Below are 5614 nucleotides of genomic sequence, written 5' to 3'. Positions count from 1 at the left end.
CATGTCCACAAACATTATTTCACTTGTATATACATGTGAGGTCAAAGCAGGTCATTATTCCATTTTACTGAAGAGGAGACTGAGACCCAAATATGTTAACAAACCAACCAAAGTCAGGGTTATGAAGGGATAGAACAGATGTCACAAACTGAGTTTCCAAAAGAGAGCAAGCAGGTAACTTACATGGAAGCAAGCCAAGTCAGGTGTAAAAAACTAAGCATCTGGAGGCAGGTAGGGGCTATGACAAGCAAAATTAACATTTTTAAAACACTAAGTAGCAAGCACTGTACTGAGTCTATATGTGTGTGTGCGCGTGTGTATATATATATATATATATATATATATATACACACGCGCACACACACACACTCATTTAATCTTTAAAAAATGAGGTAGGTATCTTAATATCCCCACTGTGTAGATGAGGAAATTGAGATTCAAAAGTTTTTCTAAAGTCACACAGTAAGTGGTGGAGCTAGAATAGAAGCCCAGCCAGTCTGTTACCAGACCCCACATTCTGGTCCTCTATGAATGCCTCATTTAAAAGGAACAACTGCTAGTCAGTTTGGGTGTATTGTTATATAAAAATGTGGGTCGGTGTTACCAGACCTTCCAATTTATCAAAAAAAAGATGAAAACCTGGACTTTTGTGTGAAATGGACTAATTTTTATTTAATTCTGGAAAATTGTTGGTCAACAGGCCTATTCCTTTCCCTCCAGTTTTTCTTCCTCTCCTTTGGATATCCTGTTATATAGATGTTGACCTTTCTATTTCTATCCACTATGACTGTTAACACATACATATTTCCATCTCCTTCTCCATTCCTAATACGCTGTGATGGAATTCTTCAACTTCATTTTCTGGCTCAATTAGTAATTCTTTGGCTCTAACCATTCTGTAGTTCAACCCAATTGATGAATTTGGTGCTCTATAGCACTTGAATGCCTCGGAATTACTTGGGTGTGTATCTTAACACATAGATGCCTGAGTCCCACTCCCAGAGTTTCTGATTCAGCATATCTCAAGTGGATAAAATAATTTGTATTTTTAACAGGCTTTGGGGTGATGTTGATGCTGTTGGTCTGGGGAATCACACTTTAAGGGCCACTGCTTTACCACAACTATCTTTTATACTTCCTATTTATACTTCGATTTCCCTTATAACCTCTTGTTTCAGTTCCTTGTTATCAAACGCTGCCATATCACTTTGAGCACATTCATTTAATTTATTTTAAATTCTTGCTCTAATACATTAATTCTATTTTGTTTGCTATAAGCTATTGAGTTAGTTTTGTTTTTCTGCTTTTATTTTTCACATATGTAGTCTCTGTATACACATACATATATATATTTTGATATTTATATTTCAATATAACTACAAGTATATACATATATACCCTCTCTTTTGTGATCTAGTTCCCTGAAGAATATCAATAATATATACCTAGGGGAGGGGCTAGGGCAGGCCCTAGCTTATGCTCCTCCTAGTGATTTTAGACAATGGATTGGGAGATGCCTATCAGAAAAAAGCTTGAAGCCCTGGGATGAGCTACTCTTCATTTGTCACCTCAGATCATCTGCCCAGGATCCATGCTCTCTTTTCCAAGCTGCTTATAAACACCTGTCACCAGGGTGTGTGGCGGAGAGAAAGGAAGGCTATTTATATCAGACCTTTAATCTAGGAAAACAGAGACTATCCAATACTTTTCCATTAGAAAAAATGTTATTGGGGTTAAAACATTTTCAGGACCAGTAAATTATTGCTCACAAATACAAATTTCTTATGCATGTCCACAATAAGGAAATCAGTTAATGGGGAATTCCTATTCATAAAGCTGAAAAGGATGGGATGGTGATTATCAGGGCAACCAAAAAATGTAGATCTGCTGGCATTATTCCAAGTCATATTCCATGAATATATAGCTAATCAGTCAACACCACTTCCTCTAGCAATGAAGCAAGACAAATGTAATTTGCTATCTTACAGGCTCATCCTGTTGTAGTAGTTTTGATGACTCCTGGGAAGGCACTGGAAACTGCCTGACTTGTCAATATAGAGTGCTGATGCATATTTGATTCACAAATGTGCTTGAGATGTATAAATCCCAGAAATTCAGGAAGCACAATTTTCTTTTTTTTTTATTGATTAAAAAAAATTATTTTGGGGGTGCCTGGGTGCCTCAGTCAGTTAAGCGTCTGACTTTGGCTCAGGTCATGATCTCACTGCTCGTGGGTTTGAGCCCCGCATCAGACTCTGTGCTGACAGCTCAGAGCCTGGAGTCTGCTTAGGATTCTGTGTCTTCCTCTGTCTCTGCCCCTCCCCCACCCTCTCTCAAAAATAAATAAACGTTAAAAAAAAACTTTTTGAAATATTTTATTTATTTAAGTAATCTCTACACCCAACGTGGGGTTTGAACTCACAACCTCCAGATCAACAGTTGCACATTCTTCCAACTGAGTCAGCCAGGCACTATAGGAAGCACAATTTTCTAATGAAGAACTGTGAAATGCTGCCAGGCACACAGACCACAATAGCTAATGCAATAGCAAATTCTCTGGGGCAAGTGCTCATGGCACTACATGTTCTCTGTTTATTAGTTCCCTATACGTGTTCTCTGTTTAAACATTTTCTCTACATGGAAGGCTATGTATGTTGCCTTGGTAGTAGATTGCAAAACCTTCCACTTTGTGGTAGTTTCAAAAATAGTCACACATTCCTCCCTGCTCTATGTCCACATCTTTTGCAATGCGACTGTGTCTCCTTTCATCAAGACTTGGAGCCTTTCTTCAGCCCTAAAACTGGGCTGACCTCCTAACTTGGTTTGGCCAGTGGAACAGTGGCAATCCTGATGCAAACACTTATACATTGAAGGTTGCTCTCTAGATGGGAACAAGACTTGGCTAGCCTGCTGGAGAACAAGCAGCCACATGGAGAATTGAGGTACCCCTAGTCCATAAAGCAGTTGGTGCATGAATCAGCCCAGCCAAGACCAACCAAACCTCATCCAGATCAATGGAGCCACCTAGCAAATTAGTGACCTGCAGAATCATGAGCTAAAAAAAGGTCATTGTTTGAAGTCACTGTGTTTGGAGTTATTTATTATGCAGCAAAAACAAAAAGGACAGAAAAACTAATGTGGGGACAGAAATATGCCTATGAGAAATGTTTGAGGTTTTTCTCCTTAGGCAACTCTTGAGAGCTCTCAGGTCTTCTGAGAATACTTCACATAGCACTCAATAAATGCATGTCAGTTAGAGCGACATGTCTATGAGCATAAGGACCGTATGCTTCTTTCTTTAACACATAGTGCAAGGTATACGAAAGTCCTCTAGAAGTATTTACTGAATGTGTATTTACCTGTGAATCTATGTGGAAATAGTCTCTTCCGCTACACTGTGTAGAAATTTATTAGTCATCTCTTCCCCTTCTATCTCCTTGGAATTTAATATTTCTGGGCACGCCAGCCTAACTTCCAGCTTTCAGTACTGGCAACTCTTTGCGTTAAGCTCCCCCTTGCCTCCAAAATTTGTTCTGTCCATGCACAAAGAAGACCAGAGCTGGTCGGTAATCAGTGCCACTCAGAAGTGCCCCTCTGTAAATGACTAATGAATGTGAGTAGGTAAATATCCTTCTCCCTCAAAAGATAACTCTGAGGTGCATGCTCTATACTGTCTCTCAGAATTCCCCAGGGTTATAATTTCCAGTTGTCCACAGTGTAACTTGCTTGATAATGTATCCATTACTATCTTTCTTCCCCCTACCAGTATTTCCTGGGATCACCTTCCAAATAAATTATTTTCACTAGAAATTTTGATTCTGGGGAAATGAAACGAGAAACATGGAAATTCCCAGAGCTCCAGGTTTGTTCTTTCCTATATTAAGGGAATGGAAACCTAACGAAGGCACCTTTATCTTTTGGGGACAGATAGTACCTTAGGAATCTGCCATACATGGAAAGGATACATGCCACAAGTATGATGAAGACATAGATAAATGCCCCTCTGTGACCACAGAAAACCAACAATGCCAAGACTATTTTGTAATTACGAAAAGTTTTAAAGGATCTTTGGGGGTTAAAAAGACACATTGATATCACTTAATGTTTTCTAAAGAATATATATCTCATTATAAGAAATAAGGGGAAAGAATATAACTTTGTGTGCTAAGGCAAATGAAATAAAAGGCACCAGATTTCTTTTCAAAACAATTGTTTATAAGGTTCTTCAATTTATAATATACAGAACTTCAACACTTCTGTTTGGTGTTTTTATTTATCTAGGGGTTGAAAGTTCATAATATATCTCAGAATACAGAGATAAGATACGCCCACCATATATAATAAGAACAAAAGTCAATTACAACACTTGGTTAACCTAAAGAAATTTGATGTAAGATCTACTTCTTCCTTATTACCCTATAAAAAATAGTCACCTGCTTTCCAACATCTTTAGTTTGTCCTATGGAACTAAAGTTCTCAAATTTTTTAATTAATCAGCTTCTGACATGAATTCAGTAATATTTTAGTTACTTAAGGAAAATGCAATTGGTTAATTTCATTGCAATTGCTAAATCTAATATTCCCTAAACTTCATGCAGAAACGAGAAAGCCAAGCTGGAATTCTACTCAGTAGTGAGCCTCAGGGATCTACCCATCTTGGTCTGGACATACAGGATTGGACATACAGGAAAGACCTTAACTCTAAGCTCTCAAGTCTCAAATGGCAGTATTTTTCATCAAATTGGCTCTCATTCATTATTTACCAACATGTGGGATGAATACAATTTTTTTCCTTCAAGGCATAATACCTTTATAAAATATAAACTGATGTCTGTATTATCTAATTTCCCCATCCTCAGGCCCAAACAATTAATGTTCTATACTCACTTGAGGACATAATCACTTACTATTTTACACTGTTACCCAGCTCTTGCATGCCTAGCCTTACCCAATGACATTTAAAGGTACTTAATGGAGGGGTGCCTGAGTGACTCTGTTGGTTAAGCATCTGACTCTTGGTTTTGGCTCAGGTCATGATCTCATGGTTTCATGAGTTCTAGCCCTGTGAGGTTCTGCGATGGCAACAAGGAGCTTGCTTGCATTCTCTGTCTCTCCCTCTCTCTCTGCCCCTCCCCCACTCACACTATCTCTCTCTGAAACAAACTATTTCTGTCTCTCTCAAATAAATAAACTTTAAAAAAGATACTTAATGGAAAAACTATATTATATACATTTTTAAACAATTTTTTTAAATGTTTATTTATTTTTGAGGGAGAGAGAGACAAAGAGTGTGACTGAGGGAAGGTCAGACAGAGAGGGAGACACAGAATCCAAAGCAGGTTCCAGGCTCCAAATTGTCAGCACAGAGCCGGATGCGGGGCTCGAACTCACAAACTGTGAGATCATGACCTGAGCCAAAGTTGGCTGCTTAACCGAATGAGCCACCCAGGCAGGCACCCCTACATTTTTAAAAGTATCCCCTAATTGCAACAATGCTGAATGTACTAGTGAATTCAGGGTTTTTTTTCCAATTTAATTAAACAGTGTTTTCTAAAATTTCCTGGCCAAACTTGAAATATGCATTAGCAGAAAAATTACATTGATAGTAAAATAC

This window comes from Prionailurus viverrinus, chromosome A3 (assembly GCF_022837055.1).
Source record: "Prionailurus viverrinus isolate Anna chromosome A3, UM_Priviv_1.0, whole genome shotgun sequence".
Classification (NCBI taxonomy): Eukaryota; Metazoa; Chordata; class Mammalia; order Carnivora; family Felidae; genus Prionailurus; species Prionailurus viverrinus.
The sequence above is the reverse complement of the archived record's forward strand: the minus strand, read 5'-3'. Positions refer to the sequence as shown.